We start from the raw sequence: 26,037 nt of genomic DNA on the forward strand, positions 1-26,037 counted from the left end.
TTTAAAATCTAACTGCGCTGGTCATAAGCAGATTTAATTTAACCTAAAGGTTGATGAATTACTATGCAAAATATCAAATCAAATAAAATGTCTCACAAAAATTGTAAGCATAATAATACAATTCATGTTTCTGTTGTATGGTGCACCAGCTGCATTAAATTAAAAATGTACAGAAATGTCTCTGTTTTATATATAGAACTTTCTTCACTTCAAAATGTACATCTTGAATTAAGGAAACAACCTGCAATCTAAACATAACCATTTTGGCCCCATATAATAGTGACGCCAACTAGCTAAAACTTTCTAATAATTGCATTTGGTTTTAAATCTGGGCACTCGTTCGACAAGTTTACTGTTTTCATGACCTTTCACTGAAAATAATGAACTTGCCTAAAATCACATAAAAGCACATTCCCCGGTGCATCTGGGAAGCTAACTTGCATTTAACAATAAAAGACAGCGCCACAATGTGGCAATGAGTGATTCTGCACATATATATTTCCAGACACAGGAACTTTTGTTACATATTCAAGTACACTTTTATGCACAAACTTTTTTTGAAGTATTAATATTTTCGTGCAAAATACACAGTAGCAGGATAATTACTAAGAATCTGTTACAAAGGGAAACTAAAGATGTCACCAACAATACACTCCGAATTGAGTGGTGTAGTTGGTGCATCTCTTCATTTTAAATCAGAAAGCACTGCAGTGATAGTGACAAGAGCCTGTGCTGCTAATCACTGAACACTGGAGTACAGCAAACCTTGTTACCGGCACAAAGTGACACTACATTGCAAGCTGGCGTTGATTCAGCCACTGACCTCATTAAACTGCTATTGTCTCTGCAGCTCTTAAAAAGTAAACGAGTGTCAACATGCTGCAATCAACCGTGAGCAAGAAGTGACTGCTCGGGCAAGTGTGCTGTCCCCCCCACTGCCTATTCTCAGGTCCAGGTCCAGATTCCTCTCCTCCTCAACCCAGGAACAGACCCGCTCCTGCCGCGTCATCACTCCGCGCCCGGCAAACAAACGCGTGCGGTGCCGCGGTGTAACCACCAGAGGGCGCTGCCGGAGGGTTGCGACAGATAAGAGTGCAAGTTATGGGACTGTCCAGGGCAGGGGCAGTGTGGCCGAGTTCCCCATTGCTGTTTATTCAGCAGTTGATATTAGGCAGCAAACTGCGCTAATTGTGCCAGTGTCTGACAGTATTTGTACTCAGGTAATTTTGTTTTCATTTATATGCTGGAAGATATCCTGTGGTATTGCTCATGATGAGTCAGTAGATACAGTAAGGTGTGACACATGAAGTGTGACACCGACAGGAAATACTTTATATTCACCAGTAATTTCTGCAGAGGTTTTCCCAATTGTCCAAATATAACTTCGGCAGAAACCCCGGAACAACGCCGTATACATCTGGGATTTCCGCCAACCGTCTGCCGAAGTTACTGTGGAAATTGGTGAAACCACACAAGTTTTACCTCAATATCTATATATACACACACTAGTTGATCTCCTGGAGGCTTTAAGTGGCCAAAAAATGGTATTGGTATAAGCAGGAGAAACAGATAGAAGGGAATGGTGAGCAAAAAGGAGGGAAGAACAGGAGGAAAGGGAGGAAGAAGAGAGAAGGGAGATGAGGAAGAGCAGGGAGAAGGGGAAGAGGAGTGTAGGAGGAAGAGTGGGGAACAGAGGGAGGGGAAAAGAGGAACGGCAGGAGGAGGGGAAGAGGAGAGGAACAGAGGGGAAGTGGAGAAAAGGAGGAGAAAGGAAGGGAGGAGTAGGGGAGAAGATAGAGCAGAGGGAAGGGGAAAAGGGGGGAGGAAGGAGGAGAGGGATGGAGGAATAGGGGAGGAGGAGAGGAGGGTATGCAGGGATGGGAAGAAGGAGGTAGAATAGGGGAGGAGGAGGAAGGAGAGAGGGGTAGGGAAGGGGAAGAAAGATGGGGAGAACGGATTATGGGAGGAGAGGAGGGAGGAATAGGGCAGAAGGGGAAGGGAGGATGGGGTGCAGGAGCGGAGAAGGAAATAAGAAAGGGAGCAGTGGGGAGAGCTGAAAAAGGGGAAGAAGATGGAGGAGATCAGAAAAAGAGGCAGGATAGGGTGTGAGGAAAAGGGAGGCTATAGGAGTTAAGCAGTAGGTCAAAGGGAACAGGGCATTTTAATATTCCCTCTCTTCGCCATCTCTCCTCCCCGCCCTACTCCTCCCTCCCTATCTGTAGTGTATGTAACCGTTCTACCTTTAAGAGAACTATTTTATGTAACCGTCCACCTTTAAGAGAACTATTTTAGGTGTGGCACTACTTTATCCTGGCTGCTGTATACTGTAATACCGACGGTGACCACACCGGTATATAAGTGCTGTGGCAGAATTTATTGGGCAGATTCGCCCTGACCTTCGAATAGTAAAGTCCTGTTTAAGTTACTCTTGTAGTCTGTGTATTACTTCGCTATACAACCCACAGACTTTACAGTGGCGACGAGTTTGATCTTACCCTGCGGCAACAATACTTCTGAAGAAGTAAACGAGCGTCAAGAAGAGGCACCCGCCCTCGTCGTTTTGCTGAGAGAAAACTCGAGTCTGCAGACCAAGAAAGGAGGAAGATTTCAAACACGAAGTCTTCCATCAGCAACAGGCACGGATTGTCCCTTCTGCCACGGTGGTGAGTGAGCCGATCAACACGAGAAGCAAGTCGGCCACGGTGACTGTGAGTAAAGGGAAAATAGAAACAAATAAACGGAGGATAAGGGCGGTGCACTCGACCACGGTCGAGGGGGAAAGGAGCCGGACAGAAGTCGGGCCCAGAGGCGCTGAGACTGGGGCAGCGTGGAGCAGAAGCCGCGGTACAAGCGGGCTGGGGAGCGTCGTGAGACGACTAGACCGCGATGGCGAAAAAGGCCGGACAAATACCGCGACCACGAGGCGCTGCGACCGGGATCGTGAGGCGCTGCGACCGGGATCGTAAGGCGCGGGAAGATATAAAAATAAATAAGCCACGGAGAACTCAGCCGCAGCCGGGGAGGAAAGCACCGGACTGCGAGAAGCTGGGAGGCGCGATTGGGGTGAAAAAGGCCAGACAGTGATTGAGGCCACGAAGTGCTGCGACCGGATCATAAGGCGCGGAGGCAATAGATAAATAAATAACGAAATAACCCGCGAAGAATCAGCCGCAGCCGGGGAGGAAAGGACCGGACTGCGGGAGGTCTGGGAGAGGCGTTTAAAGCCGCTGAGCAAGAGCCGAGCGAGCGGGAGAGACAGAGCCTGAGAGAGAGCGAGCGAGCGGGAGAGACAGAGCCCGAGAGAGAGCGAGTGAGAGAGACAGAGCCCGAGAGAGAGACCGAGCGAGGTTCCGGCCAGCGGCTTGCAGCAGCTGCCGTGAAGGACCAGGAGCTGGATCTGTCCGACGCCAACTGGTTGTCCCCAGCGCCGGTTGCCCCTGCCGAAAAGAAGAGGGGGGGGGGGGACAAGGAACGCGATCGGCTTTTTCTAGCGCGCGCTTCAGAATAAACTGAAGCCGGCGCACAGGCTACAAACCCCGTAAACCAGCGGTCGTCGCCCGAGGGCAAAGCTTACCCCTCCCACCAGAGGAAGAAGTCAGGAGCGGGAAACCGCCATTTTGCCAGTAGGGGGGAAGAAGACAAGCGCGGGAAACCGCCATTTTGCCAGTAGGCGGGGAAGAAGACAAGCGCGGGAACCCGCCATTTTAGGAAAAAAGAAAAAGTTAAAAAGTTAAAGAGAAATCCTGTTGTTTCGCAAAAAGATAGTGAGAGGTAGTGAAGATGCCTAAGCATGGTAACATCAACAACTTCGATGCCGAGGTGGAAGATTGGGCCACGTACGTAGAACGTATCGAGATATATTGTGAGGCCAATAAAATAGAAGATGATAAAGCTATAACCTTGCTAAACTCGATGGGCGCGAAGACATACGGGTTATTGAAGCATCTTCTATCACCAGCTAAACCGGCGGATCAGACCTTCGCTAATATTGTTGCTGTTCTGAAGGATCACTTGAACCCCACACCGCTGATGTTGGCGGAACGATTCAAATTTTATGCGAGAACGCAACGGAAAGAGGAAAGCAACGCGGAATACTTGGTCGAACTGCGTAGATTAGCGAAATACTGCCAGTTTGGAGGAAATCTGACAGAGGCATTGCGAGACAAGTTCGTGTGCAGGTTGTCGAAGGAAGGAACGCAAAAGCGACTGCTCGAAGAGAACGACCTTACACTTGATAGGGCTGTCCTTATTGCAGCATCACACGAAGCCGCAGCGAAAGGAACTGCGGAAATGCAGCTAAAGGCAGCGGTACTCAGTGTGGATCAAATTACTTCGGGTACAGCGAAATGTTATCGTTGTGGGAAGACAACACATGACCAGAACCAATGCTGGTTTAAAAACCAGGAATGTCGAAAATGTGGCAAACTGGGGCACATAGCTAAAGTATGCCGGTCAGGAAAGAAGACCAACAACCAAAAAAAGCCATCACAGGAAAAGTACAACAAAGTACACAAGGTGGCTGAGAAGAGTTCAGACGAACAGAATTCGGATTCAGACCCAAACGGCCAGGAACTGGGTAGTCTGAGAATTCATAATGTGAGTAAGGAAGCTGACCTACAAACTATCTGGGTCATGCTAAAAATAGCCGGAGTCCAAGTAAAAATGGAGTTGGACACTGGATCAGCCCTATCAGTCATAAATCGAAGGGATTACAACTGGCTATTCTCACATATACCCTTGAGAGATACCAAGTACGTATTGCAGACATACATGGGGCATAAAGTATACCCCATGGGAAAGATAAGAGTCAAGGTGAGAGACAGGGGCAAAGAACACCCCGGAATGGACTTATACGTACTACCTGAGGGAGGACCACCACTTCTAGGACGGGAGTGGATCAAGAAAATAGACATGGAATGGCACTACCTCAAAGCAATAACGAGTGAGGACTCGGGGCAGACAATCAGCTCAGACTCTGAAACGGATGACGATAAGACCAGCCCAAGCATGAAAGACAAGTCTAAAATGAACTTGCTGACTAAGGTTGGTAGAACGAATGTGGGCATAAAGGCTTATGCTCCAGAGGAGAACAAAGTTTCAGAACAGAATTCCTCTGAACAACAACAACATAGCTTGACAGAGAATTCTGAGTCTGTTCAAGTTACAGACATATACATTACTGAGGAACACCGAGCTCAAACTCAAACTTATTTCAAATTACGACAGCAATTAGAGCAATTGAGTTGCCGTCTCGAACAAGAGATGAAAGCAATGAAAAAGTTCTATGACACTGAATGGGAGAATCTGGAAAGACAACAGAAGCAGCTGAGGGAGAAAAGGGAGCAGGAGCACACAAACCGTCTGCGAGAGGAGGCCAAATGAATCAAAGCTGATTCGGTTTCTGAAGGTGCGTGCTCTAATCTGGTGGAACAAGATGTGCAGCAACTGAAGGCGCTTGTTAGCAGGTTGCAGGCAGAAAAGGTTGATTTGGTCGACATGACTTCTGAGCTCCTACTGAAGTTGGGTGCAGCATCACCGGACGATTCATTTGTGGGAATTCGAATGGTGGAGGCTGCGGATGATGGCAAAGTAGAAACAGCAAAGGAGCCCCAGGGCAAGTTTGTAAACAGCCCTGCAGCTAATGGGAAATGGATGATGGCTGAAGAGTTAACAGTCAGCCAACTTCTTCATATACTGAGGGACAAGACCCCGAAATGGGAAAAACTTGAACACGAGCCTCAATCTTCAAAGAAAAGGGGTTCGGAACTCTCAAAAGTTATTGAAATAGCTGAGGTGGCAACACAGACTGAGAAGACTGCAGCGGAGCCGCTCTTGGATGCCGAAAGTACGCTGACTCACGTCAATGCAGAACAACAGGATACTGAAACAGCTACTTCAGTAGAGGGATTGAATAGTCCGATCAATCAATCTCCGAATGAAGTTGAAGTATTGAAATCACAAATGATGTCATTAGTAAAAGACTTGCAGGAAGCCCAGGAAAAGCGGGATGAAGCTGAATACATGAAGAAGTCTCTTCAGGAAAGATGTCAGGATTTGGAACAAAAGTTGGCTAACATCCAGCTGGGTAGGGAGGAAATAGAAGACCCTCCCGCTGGCTTAGCTCAGGACGACACCGAATATGACCATGACCTGTTGAGCGACACCGAATATTACGAGGACCTGTTCTGCCCAGCTTGTGATGAAAACTCCCAAAGTGCAGAAACCTTGATGAATCACAAAAAGTCTAAGGAACATCGGGAGATGGTGGCGCTACTACGGGAGGAACTGTGCAGGCAGCTGGCAGCTGACAGTGGAGCCCAGAGAGTCTCCAAGAAGCAGAAAAGGAAAAGACGAAGCAGAAAATAATGACCATCTGAACCATTATCACCTCTACCAGACCACGCACGTGCTCCCTCCAAATGGAGCCAAATCAGTTGGAAGTAGAAAAACTTCCCAAGGAATCCAGTGGTTTTTAAAAGTCAGCAATGCTGGTTCAGAAGTGACGGAAGTTCAAGCTGTTAAGTTTAGGGAAGGACTATTGGATGAGTCACTCCAGCAACGTGAACCGACTACACCACCGGGAACTGCTACGCCACGGAGGCGTTGTCCGGACTGAGTTAAGAAGCAGAGGAGACGCCTCCACAGAGACTAAATCTGTGAACTGTTTTCCACAGAGACTGAAATTGTGAACTGTTTTCCACAGAGACTATATCTGTGTATTGTTTTACATGAAGTTGAATACATGTATGTTTAATGGAGAATAAGTATGTTGTAAGCTAAAAAAGGAGGATTGTAGTGTATGTAACCGTTCTACCTTTAAGAGAACTATTTTATGTAACCGTCCACCTTTAAGAGAACTATTTTAGGTGTGGCACTACTTTATCCTGGCTGCTGTATACTGTAATACCGACGGTGACCACACCGGTATATAAGTGCTGTGGCAGAATTTATTGGGCAGATTCGCCCTGACCTTCGAATAGTAAAGTCCTGTTTAAGTTACTCTTGTAGTCTGTGTATTACTTCGCTATACAACCCACAGACTTTACACTATCCTCCCCCTCTCTCGCCTCCAAAAACAGATAAGCTGGCCATTCGCCTTGTTTGCTGTTTGTGGGATCTTGGGCACAAATTGTTTGCCCTGTTTTCTACATAATAGTGACTAGGTGTCAAAAATAATTCATTGGATACAAAGCACTTTGGGGCATCCTGAGGATGTAACCAGGCACTATAAAAATCCAAGTTCTTTCCTTAATAACATAAAGATTCAAATGTTCCAAATTCCATGCAATATTATGCTATGGTAATACAACTTGCATATAATTAATGGACTATTTTACAATGTTATATGTGTAAGTGGTTTTTGATCTTAGCCCAATTGCTAGACGGACGGTTCGAATCGCCCCCACCTTACGAAAGTTCTATACCCGGGAATTATTATTCAGAGTATAAATGAAATAAGTCATGGACAGGAATGCTTCAGTGAAAAATCAAACTTATCTTTATTTGGTCTAACATACACTGGCTAAAACATGCACTACTAAACAAAATCACTGTCTCTGTGGAGAATAAAATCCAGGTTACAAACAACATACATACAGTACACAACTGGGGACTATAACAAGCAGTAATTCCCTTGTTGCTATGGTGGACTCTAACTCCACCCCTACCAACGAATTACCCAGTCGCATAAACCCCTTTGCCTGGCTGAACCAAATGAAGCTCCCCCCTCGGAATAGCCCAAAAACTTCACTTCTGAGAAAACTCTGAGCCCTTACAGCTCATGGGATACCGACTTGGGACACTCGAGACTATGCTTACCCCCACATGCGGTCGGTTTCGATCGCTCCGCTCAGCGGCTTCTTCCTCTGGTACTTCTTGTTAGGTTGATCTTGGTGGAGCGAGAGAGAGAGAGAGAATGGTGGAAAAGGATCTATCTTTATAGGAGTCTGGCTACCCCTATCTTTCCCGCCAATCTTTAAAATCCTTCAGTTTCTAAGCACTCCGGTGCTTAATCAGTGATGGGCCGTCCTCGGACCCATGAGTATTCCATGATTGGATTAATGGTCCTATGTCTGGGACATATCTTTCGGTCTTTGTGTTGAGAAAAAATGGCTCCTCTTCGGCTGGCTAGACTAGTGGGTTCATTGTTCTGCTTCTCTTCTGAGATGGAGGCGAGAAGTGCTTTTGCATATTAGAGTGGCCTTTTAATAAGTTCCTTCCTTTTTCCAGGACTGTCGGGCGAACCCATGCATTCTGGAGACTGACAGTTCTTTTGTCACAGCCAACTGCCATGCGTTCTCTGGAGTTTTAACCAACCAGTCCCCCACGCATCTGCACAGGGCGATCCCACCACAGGGAAAACACCCTCAGCCCATAAAGTCCACAAAAATATTCTCGACTGAGTCCATTCTTCAAACAGAGACTTTGTGATCTCTTCATATGTGAGTGGTATTATGCAATTCAGGATATTTAAATCTAGAGTGGGGCGTTTTCATAGCTATCATTGCAAGTAGATGTAATTTATCTGGATTTTCAAAAGGCCTTCGATAAGGTACCTCATAATAGACTGATCAACAAGGTCAGAGAATGCAGAGTCAGGGGACAAGTGGCAGAATGGATTGCTGGCTGGCTTCAGGACAGAAAGCAGAGAGTGGGAGTAAAGGGAAGCTATTCACAGTGGCAGAAGGTGGGTAGTGGTGTTCCGCTGCTGTTCACAATTTACATTAACGATTTAGACTTAGGAATCAAAAACACAATTTCTAAATTTGCAGATGACACCAAATTGGGGGGGATAGTCAATACTGAGGAGACTGCAACAAGTTACAGGTGGACATTAATAAACTTGCAGAATTGGCATATAATTGGCAAATGAAATTCAACACGGATAAATGCGGGGTTGTAGGAATCGGCAGATCCCTAACTGAAGTACTGAGGTCGAGTCAGTCCGATACTAAAAAGAAGTTTAATGTAAACTAGAGAACAAACAATGGTATGCAGGAGAAACAATCAACAGGTCTTTTCTTAATGCTGGCTTCACGAGCTCTGAGCTGGGAACCTCCCAGTCTGACGTCATGACGACATCACACTTCCCGCCATTCGGGACGTCACATGACCAACGTGATGACGTCATCGCGCTGGTTCTGGGACCTACCCAGAACTGGCTATCTACATACAGTAAACAACTTAGGTGCTGTAGCACTCTTGTTAAAGGCAGTTATACAGTTATACAGGAGTCCCTTGGTGGCTTTGCCACATGCGCCCCCCCCAGAAGTGTCTTTAACCGCAAAAGTCAATCGCGGAGGAGGTCGGATGAGCCTGTTCGAACGACTCCGATATTCCCGGAGAGGAATGGGTTGGGTAGACGATGAGCTGGTCTGCGGAACAGTCTGGTCAGGCGTGGCGGCCACGGGCGGCCGCCCACGACGCAGTGGCTGCGCTGCCTCGACCGGTCACTCGAGGTCCAGGTGTGCGGCCTTGAGGCGGCCCACGGAAATGTGGTCAGGCTTGCCCCCGATGTCCACTAAAAAAAACTCTTGGCGCCTGCCTGTAGTACCTGGAAAGGGCCCGTATATGGAGGCGTGAGAGGACTACGGTGGGCGTCATGCCTGACAAAAACGAATTTGGCCCGCATGAGCTCCGGCGGAACGTGTGACACGGGCAACCCGTGATGTGATGTCGGAATGGGCCGGAAAGATTGAGCTGCGTCCCGGTGAGCCTGCAGTTGTTCGGCCGCCGACCAAGGACGCGTTGGTGACGGAAGAAACTCACCGGGTACCCGGAGCCGTTTCCATAAACCAGTTCGGCAGCCGATGCCTGCAGGTCCTCTTTAGGCGCTGTGCGTAACCCGAGCATCACCCAAGGCAGCTTGTCCATCCATGCGGTCCCCTGGAGGCTGGCCTGCAGCGACGCCTTCAAGGACCGATGAAAACGCTCACATAATCCATTGGCCTGCGGATGGTAAGCTGTGGTCCGATGGAGCTTGGTGCCCAAACCCAAGGCGACAGCGTTCCACAAAGCAGACGAGAACTGCGGCCCGTGATCCGACGAAATATCAGACGGAACGCCGAACCGTGCAACCCAGGATGAGAGAAAAGCCCGGGCGACCTCCGCGGAGGTGGTGGATGTCAAAGGAATGGCCGGCACCTGGTGGTACGACGACTATAGTCAAAAGATGTGTGAAACCTTGTGACAGCGGCAGTGGGCCAACGAGGTCGACATGGACGTGATCGAAACGCCGCTCCGGTACTTCGAAAACGGCGACGGGAGCTTTGACGTGTCGCTGCACCGTAGCTCGCTGGCACACGACGCAGGTGTTGGCCCAGTCGCGGACATCTTTTCGCATTCCTCTCCAGACGAATTTGGACGCCAGTAAATTTTGTGAAGCCCGCACGCCAGGGTGCGCAAGCCCGTGAATGGCATTGAAAATGTTCCTACGCCAGGACAGCGGAACGATCGGGTGGGGGTTCCCCAAGGAGACATCGCAGAGCAGGGAGATGCCAGCCGAGTGGAAAAGCACATCCGCTGGCTGAAGGCAGGAGGAGTCGGTGTGGCAAGCTTGCATTTCCGGATCGGCTGCTTGGTCAACAGCCATGAGTGAATAATCGAGTCCCAGCTGGACGGCCTGGACAGTCGCGCGCGAGAGGCAATCGGCGACCACGTTGTCCTTGCCGGCCACGTGCCGGATGTCGGTGGTGAACTCGGAAATAAAGGTGAGTTGTCGTTGTTGTCGAGCTGACCACGGCTCAGCCGTCTTGGCCATAGCAAACGTCAGGGGCTTGTGATCCACGAATGCGGTGAATTGGCGTCCCTCCAACAGAAAACGGAAATGGCGGATGACCAGAAACAACGCCAACAGCTCCCTGTCGAACGTGCTGTAGCTACGTTCGTTACGACGCAATTGGCGACTAAAAAACGTCAGTGGTTGCCACGTCCCTTTGACCCATTGCTCCTGCACGGCGCCTACGGCGTAGTCTGAAGCGTCGGTCATAAGCGCGATGGTGGCACCAGGCTGCGGGTGCGCCAACATCGTTGCGTTTGCGAGAGCATCTTTCGTGTCCACAAAAGCGCAATCCATCTCTGGTGTCCAGACCACAGATTCTTTCCCCGGTTTCCCTCGGAGTGCCTCGTAGAGGGGCCGCATGAGCTGCGCGGCCCGGGGCACAAACCGATGGTAAGAATTTACCATACCGAGGAACTCTTGGAGTGCTTTAACGGATTGCGGGCGTGGAAAAGCAGCAATCGCCTCCACCTTCGACCGAAGCGGCACTGCTCCTTCCGCAGTGATGCGGTGGCCCAAGATGTCGATTTGTCGCAGCCCGAATTGGCATTTGGCTGGGTTAATTATGAGGCCATGCTGATGGAGGCGGCGAAAAAGGAGGCGCAGGTGGCCGAGATGTTCCTCTTTCGAAGTACTGGCGACCAGGATGTCATCGAGATACACAAACAGGAACTTGAGATCCCGCAGCACTGAATTCATAAGGCGCTGGAACACCTGCGCCGCATTCTTGAGCCCGAACGGCATTCGGAGGAACTCAAACAGTCCGAACGGGGTAATGACAGCCGTCTTCTGGATGTCCTGGGGGTGGATGGGCACTTGATGGTACCCCCGGACGAGGTCGATCTTGGAAAAAAACGAATTGCCCGCCAAATGTGCGGAGAAATCTTGGATGTACGGTATTGGGTACCGGTTGGACGTCGTGACCTCATTGAGGCGCCGATAATTGCCGCAGGGCCACCAACCACCGCTGGGCTTAGGGACGATATGAAGTGGCGAAGACCAGGGACTATCCGACCAGCGAACAACCCCCAGCCGCTCCATGTTGGCGAACTCCGCCTTCGCGGCCTCGAGTTTGCTGGGTTCCAGCCGCCGAGCCCGGGCATAGACCGGAGGGCCGGTCATCGCGATGTGGTGTTTCGCGGTCGTTGCCAAGAAGATGGGCCGAGTTTGATCCGGAAATTCCCCGAGAAGGCGGGCGAAGTCGTCGGGCGCCGGTACGGTGCAGGAAACCGCGTGAATCGCGCCGAAACCCCGAAAGCACGGGATGGAGGCAAACGTGGCGGCGTGAACCAGATGGCGATTTCGTAAATCAACCAATAAGTCATTGGCACAGAAGAAGTCAGCACCGAGGATTGCCTGATCGATTTGGGCGGTGATAAACTCCCGTAGGAAACGTTGCCCGCCGAAACACACCGGGATCTGCCGTGTCCCGAACATACGAATGGTGCTGCCATTGGCAGCCCGGAGTGGGGAACCGCGCCTCCCGGCCCTGACGTTGAGGATAGAAGCGGGAAGGATGCTGCACTGGGCGCCCGTGTCACACAAAAACCGCGGCCCAAAATGGAGTCGGAGATATAAAGTAACTTCCCAGAATCCCCCACCGCCATCGTAGTTGCGAAACCGACCTCGGGGTTGTCTTTCCGCTCACGCAGCCGGTGCTGTTGCTTTCTCGGTGCATTAGGCACGAAACTACAGGGAGGACGGCAGCATCTGGCTTTTGGGCCGAAACAGGCATGGTAGTAACAGAGCCCGGATGGTGGCGGCGCCAAGGCGGGGTTCTTTGGGGCGCGACGCTTCGAGGTGGCGCAGTACTGCTGCATCACCGCATAAATGGTGTCGGCTTCGGCCACAAGCGCTACACCGTCCGTAGCCTCCGACCTGGCGAGGGCTGCTTGCACCTGCTCGGGGAGCTGGCTCAGGAACAGTTCCCGAAACAGGAAACACTGCGGCTCGGAACCGAAGAGCGTGAGCATCTGGCTCATCAACTCAGACGGCTTGGCGTCGCTTAACCCGGGCAGTGTGAGTAAACGTCGCGCGCGCTCCGCTTTCGTGAGGCCGAAAACCTACATTAGTTGCGCCTTAAGCGTATCATACTTGTTATCTACGGGCGGGGTCTCCAGCAGGCTGATGATCCTTGAAGCCGTCGAGCTGTCCAGTGCGGAGACCACGTAAAGATAACGGGTCTGATCCAGCACTATGTTCCGAAGCTGGAACTGAGCCTCCGCTTGGACGAACCAGGAGGCCGCCTGTTGTTCCCAAAATTGAAGGAGCTTCAAGGTCGCTGCGTTAACATCCATCGTTTTGTTCTGCGTGTCCTCCGCGAAAATCGTCCGCGAAGCTTCGGGGTCACCAATGTAGGAATCGGCAGATCCCTAACTGAAGTACTGAGGTCGAGTCAGTCCGATAATAAAATGAAGATTAATGTAAACTAGAGAACAAACAATGGTATGCAGGAGAAACAATCAACAGGTCTTTTCTTAATGCTGGCTTCACGAGCTCTGAGCTGGGAACCTCCCAGTCTGACGTCATGACGTCATCACGTCTCCCGCCGTTCAGGACGTCACGTGACCAGCATGATGACGTCATCGCGCTGGTTCTGGGACCTACCCAGAACTGGCTATTTACATACAGTAAACAACTTAGGTGCTGTAGCACTCTTGTTAAAGGCAGTTATACAGGAGTCCCTTGGTGGCTTTGCCACAGGGTATTACATTTTGGTAGGAAGAATAGGGAGGTCACTTATCACAATTCACAATTCAAATCGCTTTATTGGCATGATAAGTTACATCTTATGTTGCCAAAGCATCAAAATACATTTATGGTTTAGCACATAAACGCAGTTCTATTCATACAGTGTATAAACAGGTATATCCCTGAGTGTATAAATATACATTCGCATTGTTTATATATATTCTTTTCTTAGTTTACTGGTTGTCCCTCTGTTCATGGCAAGCTGTAACATAGTGTGCCGCCAGTGTTACACAGCTTCTCTCCTCTCCCAGTAGGAATGGGAGTTTTTGGTTGTCATTCAGATTTCTGAAATCAGGGCATATTTGTGAGAATTTTTGGTAGAAATTCTCCCTGATGCCCTGGTATTTTCCGCAGGCTGTGAGGAAGTGCATCTCTGTCTCCACTACTCCCTGACTGCAGTGAGAGCATATCCTGTCTTCTCTTGGCAGCCTGGTCTGCCTGTGTCTGCCTTTTTCGATCGCTAGGCTATGTTCGCTAAGTCTGTACCTTGTCAAGGTTCTTCTCAGTTTGTTATCCTTTACCATGGTCAGGTAATCAGCTATGTTGTATTGTCTGTTTAGGGCCAAGTAGCAATTGAGTTTGCTTTGGGTTTTTGTTGTTTCTGCCCAATATGTCAGATATTTTTCCTTTTGCTTAGCGACGATTGTGTTGGGTCGAATTCTTTGTGTTACCCTGTCACTGTCCTGGGGCTGGTTATTGTTAGTATTGTTAGTAGTTACTTCACTGAGTCCCAGGACTAGTTGACTGAGGGTATTCTTCTTTATGGTCAGCTCTTGGCATTTCAGGGCGTCGTAGTGATAGCATTGGGGATTGCTCATTTGTAGGTGATTCCAAAATTTGGTGGCTCTTTTTTGGATAGTGATTATTAATGGATATTGGCCTAGTTCCGCCCTGCATGCATTGTTTACTGTTTTCCTTTGAGTCCGGAGGATACTTTTACAGAATTCTGCATGTAGGATCTCAATTGGGTGTTTGTCCCATTTTGCAAATTCTTGTTGAGTTAGCGGTCCCCATACCTCACTGCCATAGAGTGCAATTGGTTCAATTACTGATTTGAAAATTTTGAGCCAAATGCTAATTGGGATTTCTATTTGGATTGATTTTTTGATGGCATAGAAAGTCCTTCTTGCTTTCTCTTTCAGTTCATTCACAGCCAGTTTGAAGTTTCCCGTAGAACTGATTTTTAAGCCCAAGTATGTGTAGTTAGTGGTTTGTTCAATTTTGGTTGTTCCTACTGTGAAATTTATTTTGGGTCCCTGATGTTTGGATCTTTGCTGGAACACAAGGACTTTGGTTTTTTGGGGATTTATTGTCAGGGCCCAAATCTGGCAGTACGACTCCAGCAGGTCCAGGTTTTGCTGTAGCCCCTCTTATCCCTTGGAGTGTGCGAGTCTAGGTGGGGTAGAGGAACAAAGGGATCTAGGAGTGCAAATACACAAATCACTAAAAGTTGCGATGCAGGTTAGCAAGGCCATGAAAAAAGTAAACCAAGCACTAGGGTTTATTTCAAGAGGGATAGAATTTAAAAGTAGGGAAGTTATGCTAAACCTGTATCGAACCTTGGTTAGACCACACTTAGAGTACTGCGTACAGTTCTGGTCGCCATATTATAAAAAGGATACAGAGGCACTGGAGAGGGTGCAGAGAAGATTTACAAGGATGATACCGGAAATGCGAGGGTATACATATCAGGAAAGGATGAACAGGCTGGGTCTCTTTTCTCTTGAAAAAAGAAGGCCGAGGGGTGACCTAATAGAGATCTTTAAAATTATGAAAAATGTTGATAGAGTGGATACAGAGAGAATGTTTCCATTTGTGGGGAAGAGCATAACTAGAGGCCATCAATATAAGATAGTCACCAAGAAATCCAATAGGGAATTCAGAAGAAACGTCTTTACCCAAAGAGTGGTGAGAATGTGGAACTCGCTACCACAGGGAGTGGTTGAAGCGAATAGTAGAGATGCATTTAAGGGGAGACGAAACAAGCATATGAGGAAGAAGCGAATAGATGGTTATGCTGATAGATTTAGATGAGGAAAGACGGGAGGAGGCTCGTGTGGAGTATAAACGCCTGCATGGACTGGTTGGGCTGAATGGCCTGTTTCTGTGTTGTATATCCTATGTGATCCTATGTACTATTGTGGATACACTAGCCTTTTGTAGACTGGTTGCTTCGGTCATTGTCTCTCTTTCTTCATTTTTCCTGCGATGTGGGCTGTACCATCTCTGAGCCTAGGTAGTTTTGGTTTGCTTTGCACTTTCATAGGCACAGGCAGCTTTTGCACTGGGTTGCCAGCAGGGGTAGCTATGGCTGTCAATTAATTGGTTTTCCTGCTGTAGGTACACTCAATCCTCACTGTCTGACTCAGGCTCTTTCACAGCTGCACTTCTTTCTTTACTTTCTTTACCTTACTTGCTTTACTTTTTGAAGAAGGGTCCGACCCGAAACGTCAACTCAAATTTCTCTCCACGGATGTTGCCTGACCTGCTGAGTTTTTCCAGCATTTTCTGTTGTTATTTTCTTTCTTTACTGCCTTCTTCTGCAACCCGGGAGCCTGGCTTTACAGTGTTATTGTAAATTAGACAAATTGGATTTACTGTATTGGAACATTTGGATAATATAAGCGGGTTTTCTCTGTTATTCCATGGAACCAGAACTTTACAGCACAGAAGGAGGTAATTCAGCTCATCGCACCTGTGTTGGCTCACTGAAAGATCTATTCATTTAGTTCCATTTCTCTGCTCTTTCCACATACCTTTGAAATTTATTTTTCAAGCATTTATCCACTTCCCTTTTAAAAGCTATTGTGGATTCTGCCTCCACTATTTGAATTGAAGAGGAGTTAGTTCACATTATATTACATTTAAAATTGAAACAAATATAAATGACTGCAATAGATAACATCATTTCTGTTTTATTTCTGACTACTTATATGAAAACATAATAAAGTATGGAAAAAGTAAAGGGCTATTTCAGAATTAGATGGTTAGTTATACAGAAAGGTAGAGAGCGAAATGATCAAAAATGATGAGACACAATGATTCTTGTACTTTTGGGGCTGTTGGGTGCTTGTGGAGGGCGTATGGCCAGAATAATGCTCACTACTATGTAAATATGCATATTGATTAATCAATTAAAAAAGAATGTTTTGAAAAGAATGCAATAAATTTAATAGTAGTGCTTTTCTCAAAACTAGCATGTATTATTTGTTCGCAGAGTTTACAAAGAAATGTCTGCTGAACTTTAGGAGGAGACATCGCTCCAGGGGGTAGTTCATCAGTTCCTTCGAGAGACTGGATCCCAGAGTGAAAGTGCAATGTACTAAGCCACTGTACTACTAGTCCTGCAGTAATTGTGTCTTCGAATACAACTGGGCCGATATGAAGCAAAAGCCTTTATTTACTGAATTTGGATTGACCATGAACTAAAGATATTTTTTACAATAAGACTTTTTGAAAAGACAGAGTACCAATAGTTGGCTTATTTACTGCATTCATAGCAAATTATTATGGAACAGAACATTATACATAAGATTTCCAGGACTTTACCAAAGATTATTGAGGTGCATAAAGGAAAAGTTGGACCACTGTCATGATTTTTCTTTTTTATATTTACTGATACATTTTTAAAGTGTATATACCATTTAGTACAATTTGTAGTGACCGATGAGGTATTAGCTCTATCATCCAGAAAAATGTACAGAATAAACACCCTTGTTTTAGCCTATGTCAGTATTTTTTATTGGGAGGAGACCCTGTCATTGTCTTTCCAAATGGATCACCTTTTCTTATTATGTGCTTTAATTCTAGTAATGCACTTTAAGAATTTTTTTCTGCAGGCCTCTCAACCACCCTCTGTTGTGGGTGTTTTTGCTCTTGTGCCAAAAATGCATGCTTTAGTTGATTTGAATATATAAGGTCTCACTGAAAAATAGGATCTGTAGTGTTCTCCGCTATCGTTTTCTGAGTATTACATAAGCCATGCTGGCAATATGAAACAGTGGATTGGAAAATACAAAGTAGCAGCTCAGCAATAACTGAGCTTATTAACTCCAAGAATGCTTTACCCAGATAAGTCAAATTGTTTTAAGTGCCATTTTACCCTCAGCTAATGAGAGCTGCATAAATACAGTTCAAAGTTCATGTAGTGGCCTTGATTGTGAAACCCAATTTGCCATCTAGTTACTCAGTAGTTGTGTAACTTTGAATTGCCCAATGCTGAATAAATTAAATAACTCATCCAGTATTAATGGTAACTTAGAACTGCAAAATAACCTAGTTAAGTCATGCAGAAGAAAAGAAATAGCGGGAGCAACTGCAAAACCGACAAGAGTGGAAGGCCTAATTGCTCTCAAACTCTACTTGAAAGAGATAAAAAAGAAAGTCACACAGCAACAACTATAACATTACTCTTTGGGGTGACTTTGACTTGGGCAAACATTGGGCAGACATCAGGCAGGCAGCTGGTGTCGCAAGCGCACCGCCCACCCAATGTCCTTGGTGAGTGGCCTGCGCCATTTTGATGCCAAGCCTAAACTGCATAATGGCAACGAGCTGCAAATGTTGAACCAGCCCTCACAGGCAGCTTGCTGGTTGGGAGGAAGGGGAAAACCAATGGATCCTCGGTGGGGTTGGGGGGCGAGGAGGGGAGACAATCGTGAAGGGGAGACAATCGTGAAGGGGAGAATGCGGAACTGGCCGGCAGTGGGCTGGAAGATATTTACGGACCCAGGAGGAGTATTTATGTTCCTCCTAGCCCCACAAAAATCTGGGGGGAAAAAATTCAAAATCAAAAACCTGTTTCTGGAGCAGCCTGCAGCGGTCCCTGTTAAGCACTAGCTGAATTAAAGAATTAAAGAAGAACACCAATACATGTCTCATAGTATCTCCTTCTTGGTTAGAGCCGATTATTGCGGCTGAGTTAGGGAGGGTAAATTAGTCAGAGTTTCATACATAAAAAGGAAAAAGATTAGTTAAAGAAAGCGTAGAACTGAAAAAGTAGAGATGAAAAAATCTTCTTATGGGGTTGAATGGTGCATCGTAGTTATGTTACTGGACTAGTAATCAAGAGGGCTGGAATAATGATCCTCTCATGAGTTCAAATCCCACCACGGCAGCTGGGGAATTTAAATTCAATTAATTAAATAAATCTGGAATAAAAAGCTCGTATCAGTAATGGTGACCATGAAACTACCAGATTGTCGTAAAAACCCATCTGGTTCACTAATATCCTTTAGGGAAGGAAATCTGCTGTCCTTACCGGGTCTGGCCTATATGTGACTCCAGACCCACAGCAATGTGGTTGACTTTTAATTGCCCTTTGGAAGTGCTAGCAAGCCACTCAGTTGTCAAGAACATAACAACATAAGAAATAGGAGCAGGAATAGGCCACTTGGCCCCTCAAGCCTGCTCTGCCATTCAATATGATCATGGCTAATCTTGGGCTCAAAGCCACTTCCCCGCCAGCTCCCCATAACTCTTCAATCCCTTATCTTGCAAAAATTTGTCTATCTCCACCTTAAGTGCATTTAATGACCCAGCCTCCGCAGCTCTCTGGGGCAGAGAATTCCACAGATTTACGACCCTCTGAGAGAAAAAATTCCGCCTCATCTCAGTTCTGAAAGGGTGACCCTTTATTCTAAAACTGTGCCCCCGCGTTGTAGATTTCCCCATGAGGGGAAACATCCCCATTGCATTTATCTTGTCGTGCCCCCTCAGTATCTTATATGTTTCAATAAGGTCACCTCTCATTCTTCTAAATTCCAATGAGTATAGGCCAGCATGCTCAACCTTTCCTTATAAGTCAACCCCCTTATCTCTGGCATTAACCTAGTGAATTGTCTCTGAACTGCCTCCAATGCAAGTATATCCTTCCTTAAATAAGGAGACTAAAACTGTACGCAGTACTCAAGGTGTGGTCTCACCAATACCCTGTACAGTTGTAGCAGAACTTCCCTACTTTTATACTCCAACCCCTTTGAAATAAAGGCCAACATTCCATTTGCCTTTTTGATTACTTGCTGTACCTGCATGCTAACTTTTTGTGTTTCATGCACAAGGACCCCCAAGTCCCTCTGAACTGTAGCATTTTGTAATCTCTCTCCATTTAAATAATAATTTGTTTTTTTATTTTTCTTGCCAAAGTGTATAACCTTGCACTTTCCCACATTATACTCCATCTGCCAAATGTTTGCCCACTCACTTAGCCTGTCTATATCCCTTTGCAGGTTCTTTGAGTCCTCTGCACAACTTGCTTTCCCACCCATCTTTGTATCATCTGCAAACTTGGCTACATTACACTCGGTCCCTTCATCCAAGGCATTAATGTAGATTGTAAATAGTTGAGGCCCCAGCACCGATCCCTGTGGCACCCCACTAGTTACCGTTTGCCAACTGGAAAACTGACCCATTTATCCCAGTTAGTTAGCCAATTCTCTATCTATGCTAATATATTACCCCCAATTCCGTGAGCTCTTATCTTATGCAGTAACCTTTTATGTGGCACCTTGTCGAATGCCTTCTGGAGATCCAAATACATCACAACCACTGGTTCACCTTTGTCCACCCTGCTCGTTACCTCCTCAAAGAACTCCAGCAAGTTTGTTAAACATGATTTCCCTTTCATAAAACCATGTTGACTCTGCTTGACTGCATTAGGATTTTCCAAATGCCCTGCTACTGCTTCCTTAATGAAGGACTCAAGCATTTTCCCAGCAACAGATGTTAGGCTAACTAATCTATAGTTTCCTGCTTTCTGTCTCCCTCATTTCTTAAATAGGGGTGTTACATTTGTGGTTTTCCAATCCGCTGGGACCTCTCCAGTGTCCAGGGAATTTTGGTATATTGCAACCAATGCATCCACTATCTCTGCAGCCACTTCTTTTAAGACTCTGGGATGCAGGCCATCTGGTCCAAGGGACTTGTCATCTTTTAGTCCCATTATTTTAACAAGTACTATTTCCTTAGTGATAGTGATTGTCTTTAGTTCCCCCCTCCCTGTGTAAGGTGTTTGGTTTCCTTGTCCTTACAAGGGTTCTTTGACTCTGGGTTTTACAGGAACAAAATGGTAGATAACACAAAGGTTTAGGTTCAACCCAAAACTGTTAGTTTATTAAAACCAACAAAACACAGACAAAAACCTGTTGAGATTTGGCTGAAACTTACAATCACCCATACGGCCGGTCGTTACCGTTGTGGATTGTAGGCCTGGATCGGAGATGACCTGTCTCCATCCTCCTTAATCTGACTGCAGCTGCCTACACAGCGCAAACCCCTTGTAGAGTCAACTGATACTTATAATCATCCGTCCGGCTGGTCGTGGCCGATGTTGATTGCAGGCTGGGAGCTGGAGATGACCATCTTCCCTTCTTACACCTGGCAGTTGCTGAAGTCAGAGCCAGCTTCCGAGAGAGAGCTTCCGAGAGAGAGAGAGAGAGAGAGATGTGGTGTGGTTCCTTTTTACAATTCTTCTGTCACGCCTTTTCGAGTCTGGGCCTTCCCCCAACTCTTGTTTTCCAATACACACCTAGTAATCCAAACCACAGGATGTGTACAGGGCTGAGGGATGGAAGATAATTCCTTATCTTGTCTCCACGCCCTGTGGTACATATTTAATGTGATTTAGTCTTACTGCTGATGTGTTTTGCCGAAGGTTAAACTGTTTTCCATTGAGGCCAGGAAGTCCACTGTTCCAGCGAAACTGGCATCATTGTCTTATCCATTGAAGATCCATCGAAACCCATTAAAACACGAAGTCTCATTGTCCAAAGTTAAATCACCTATTCACCGTTAAACCACCTATTGAGACGTTCATTGTTTCAGTTAAACTCAGAGTATTGTCCAGATGTTAATTTTTCCCATCAAAACCAATCATGATTCAAGGCCTCACAGTTCAATGTCAATGTCCTTTCCAGAGTTAATCATGAGTCAAAGCTTTCATTGTCCAGTATCAATGTGTTCTCCAAGAACTGCAGACTTTGATGACTGGCACCTTTTCTGTGCCTCAAAGTTTAACCGTTTCATGCCCTTATGCTGGGGTCAAACTTCCATGAAATTTACACTCCCCCCTTTAATGTCTCTTTTATACTAGAGACATTACTGTTATGTTCATTAATAACTAGACATTCTTATTATGAACACAGCTAGCTTCTAGCTAGTTATTTATTCAGTACACGTTCTCTAGGTACAGTATCTGTAGAGGCTTCCATGTGTGCTCCTGTGTGCAGGCTGCCATCTTGACTGTTGCCTTCTGGGTAGCCTAGTGCCTCATGGGTAATGTAGTCTTAAACATACAGCTCTACACAGCTCCACCTAGTGTCCACTATAGAATGACATGCTATTGATCACTACAATTACTCCCGACGAATTCTTCTTTGCCTTTGGGTGCATTGCCAGTCTCAATCAAATCTCTACATTTCACTTTTATTACATACATACATACATTCGGTTCAAACACTCTGAACCTCCCGTTTCAATCTTTTAAGTTTCCCCCTTCTTGGCTTCCTTTTTAATTTACATGACAAGATTAATAGATGCAACATAATACACAATTGTACAATTACCAACACATGCGATGCGATTCGAATCCAAGGAGGGATCTCAATGTTGAGTCCCACATCCCATCACGGAGGGGTAATCATCTCTTCGATTTCCTCCCTTTCTTATTCTTTTGCTGTAACGCGTAATAATGTTTTTGGGACAACTCTAGGTTCTTTAATAGCTTAACCAAATGTTCAGGTAATGGCGGGATATTGTATCCAAAACGCGATATATATTCTTGGAGGTTGGGTAAAGTCCCGATACCTGTGATCCCGATGTGTTTGTGGTCTGAGATGGGGATTATCCTTTCTTGTGCTACTTGTGTCTCTACCTGGGGCTTGAAGCAAAAGGTGGAATCTTGAACTGGACACCAGGGGCTGGATTTTCATTGAGGAGTCGGGTAGGAGGCGGGTCTACAACTTTCAGGGTTGTAGTCCCGCCTCCGTCGAGTTCTAGCCAACCCACGCGATTTTGACTTGATTGACCTTGTTGAGCCCACCCAGCGGGCTCAGCAGGCCAATTAAGGGCCACCCGGCAACAGGTGACATCACAGATTGATATTTCATCTGTCAAGACCTTTTGACAGATGAAATATCAGCGTTTCACAGCTGTTTGAAGCTGTCATACACTGACAATCTGTACTCTAAGTTAATTCCTTCCTCTCAGGCTGATTTAGAGATCTCCCCAGAACAGAAAGCTGAATGCTGCAATTATTGACAGCTCGCAGCCATTCTGCTTTCTGTGCCGGTGAGATGAGGGACTCCCGAGACCTGAAGGAAGGAAGGCTGTAAAGGTAAGTAAAGGTATGTAAAACTTCTTTAAACACTTTACACACACCAAACACACTTACCTTTGCACTCATGCACCCATCACGCACCTGAACACCAGACATCTCGACCCCTCCAAGCCCTTCATCCCGACGGTCTGCCTCCTCTAACTTGGCATGGTTTGGAGCCGTCGGGAATCCCACACTTCAACATTAAAAATAGGGATTAGGCTAAAAACTGCCTGTTAACTACCTGTTAACAGGCAGTTAATTGGCACTAATCCCCTTCCCGCTTCGGGGAGGTGGGTCCCAGTGCGGGTTGGGTACCCGCCTCCTTTGAAACTGGCATGGAGACGGGTTGGGTGCGGGATGGATTCGTGCCCCCTGATTTCAGGATTTTAACCCCCCACACGCCTCCAATCCCGCCTCCACGGCCCAATGAAAATCCTGCCCCAGGTGTCCCTGTGTATTCTGTACTAGGGTTGCAAAATTCTGGGAATTTTTAAAAGAGGAAACTTTCCTTGGGAATTTATGGGAATTTTGAGTTTTTTTGCACACTGATGGTTTTTGTCTCTGACTCTTATATTATATTTGTCATCAAAATAGACATATTGTTCCATACAAATAAAAACAGGCTTTCAAAATTTTATTTAGGTTATAATTTTGAACTTTATTGAGCCCCCACAAAAAAGACCCATCTAAAATAAAATAAAAAGAGCGCCAGTTTATTTAGCCTGTAATTTGTCCTTAATTTGTCCCTTTGAATCTTCTACTCATGAGTCTTCTGAGTCTTCTACTCATCATTGCTCCTCCAGATTCTCTGACTCTGGCTCTGACGTGTCCATTTCCCCCTCTGTGTCACTGTCTAGCTGTGTGGTGGACACTTCTGTATCTGGCTCAATAAGTTGTAGGTTCGCCCGGACAGCTTCAGTGTGGTGTTCTTGTTCTTTGTCATTTGCTTGGAGTTGTAGGTTGTGGCAACTACCTGTTTTCCCCAGACATACTTAACAACTTGCTTGGCTCTCTTGTACAGTGTTTCCATGGTTCTCAAATCCATGATGTCCTTGAGGAGCAGGTTGAGCCCATGAGCTGCGCACCCAATAGACATAATATGAGGGTAGGCCTCCTCCACTTGAGCCCAAGCAGCCTTCATATTCGCAGCATTGTCAATAACTACTGCAAAGACCTTTTGTGATCCAAGACTGTTGATGACCACTTTCAGCTCATCAGCAATGTATGTGCCTGTGTGTCTGTTGTCCTTCGTGTCTGTGCTCTTGAAGAACACTGGGAGAGGAGTGGAGACAATGTCGTTTATGATGCCCTCCCCTCCTACATTTGACCACCCATATGAGATAACTGCAACACAGTCTGCCATCTCTATTGTTTCTTTGAGCTTTCCTTGGACTCTGTTATACTCAGCCTCCAGCAAATAAGTAGACAAAGCATGTCTGGTGGGAGGACAGTATGCAGGGCGAATAACATTGAAAAATCTCTTCCAGTACACATTGGCTGTGAGCATGAGGGGTGAGCCTGTCGCATATACAGCTCGAGCAAGGCACTCATTTGCATTCTTCTGGCTATGGTTATCCATTGTATCAAAGAACCTTCCAAGTGGGCCAGGAGTTGCTGATGATAAGGAGCCTGATGTTGAATGTGAACCATCATCTTCCTGAATGGAAGCAGAGGAACTCTGGGCTGACTGCTGTGAGCTTTGAGTGAAGTTGTTACATTTGGATAAATGCTGCTGCATCTTTGTGGCATTCTTTACATATGGCTTTGTACAGTGTTTGCACATGTACACAGTCTTTCCATCTTTAATGCCTGGGCTAAAATGCTTCCACACATCTGGTGGTAAACGTGGCATTGTTCTATGCAGAGAAATAAAGGGCATTCATCTCTGTGTTGAACTGCGGTCAATCAGCATGATTGTAACAGCGTGAGTAAATTTTTCCTGATGCTCCATGTGATAGAAGCATGACCTGTGCACGCACAACGCTACATCACCAATAGAGGGAGCTAATCGCTCATCCACTCATCCAACCAATCAGGACACATTTGTTCACAGTCACACACAAAACTTGTAATTATTAAAACAAGCCAAGTAAGAAGATAAACATATATTGATTAAGAAATTCCTTAATAATTAAGAATCCATCTCTGTTAGTAATTTTAAGAGAGGACCTGTGAAAAAAAATGAAAGAAATAGAAAAAAAAAATATTATGCTAGCATGTGCTTTTTTGGGCAAAATTCCCCAAGTTCCCAAGCTAAACTTCCCGTGGAAAATTTCTGGAAATTTACCGGAAACTTTCCACCCCTTCGCAACACTATTCTGTACCGACTATCGCTAGTGGTTACACAGTAGGTTCCGTTACCCTTGTACGCAACCTGGGGCGGGAATGGCTGTGAGCCATCACTTCCATGATACAGCTGATAGGCTGCCCGTCTCCGTATTCAAACCCACACACCGGCCGATCGAAAGGATTCAAAAGGTAGGGACACAATACCGCATGTGTACCTCCTTCCTGACATCCCTCCAGACTAGTGCCGGTTATCGAGTTCCCCAACTTCACCACATACTGAGGGGTTTTATGATGCTTCACATGTACCCCGTTTCGAATTACACCAATGTTTTCTACCCGGTATACCGGTGCGGGTTGTTGCGCCTGATCCATCACTGGCATCCTCAGAAATATCCCCATTACCGTTTGTTTATTCTGGCCACAGTTGACAGGGACTGGGTACGCTTCGGAGGCCGACTGTAGCTGACATGGATTCATGAGGTTGTTATAAGCGCTTAAAGCCTTTAGGTGCCTGTTACTGATCCACGACGGTACGTGGCCTTGTTTTAAATCCTCTAAATTACTGCGCCCCTCGTTTAACAACCAGGCCCCGTACATGACACACACATCATCTTGGGCAGCCCGATCCGACGCATTTCGGCCCTCCTTTATTAATACATTGATGGTCTGATCATGAGTCTCCAGCTCAACTACCGTTTCCTTTAGATGAATCATCATCACCTGGTCTTCCTGCAATTCGTGACCCTCAATGTCATTACCCTCCCCCAGTATTCTCCTTAGCTGGTCCCTTAGGGTATTTACTTGTAATTGCAACTGCGCGTTGTCCATACTGTTGACCAGTGACGTCCCTGTATTAAACACCGTGGCCGCATCATTAATCAGTCCCCTTTTTCGTCTCCCCCAG

General features: G+C 46.4%; 1 protein-coding gene and 1 long non-coding RNA gene across 3 annotated transcripts in view; one reads left to right on the forward strand and one right to left on the reverse strand.

Annotated features, from left to right (window-relative positions):
- LOC147124324 (aminopeptidase O-like) overlaps positions 1 to 1,100 on the reverse strand; it is a 104,774-nt gene extending 103,674 nt beyond the window's left edge. For both annotated transcript variants that reach the window (XM_085984999.1, XM_085984997.1), the window contains exon 1: positions 824 to 1,100. The gene's annotated coding sequence lies outside the window, so the exon portion shown is untranslated. The remainder of the gene's footprint in view (positions 1 to 823) is intronic.
- On the forward strand, positions 999 to 17,255 carry LOC147124325 (uncharacterized). The gene is made up of 2 exons (XR_015078019.1): positions 999 to 1,220; positions 16,746 to 17,255. It is a non-coding gene; the product is annotated as an uncharacterized LOC147124325 (long non-coding RNA).
- Positions 17,256 to 26,037: the final 8,782 nt, after the last annotated feature.

This window comes from Somniosus microcephalus, chromosome 1 (assembly GCF_052327205.1).
Source record: "Somniosus microcephalus isolate GS21.2 chromosome 1, FLI_Smic_1.0, whole genome shotgun sequence".
Taxonomy (NCBI): domain Eukaryota; kingdom Metazoa; phylum Chordata; class Chondrichthyes; order Squaliformes; family Somniosidae; genus Somniosus; species Somniosus microcephalus.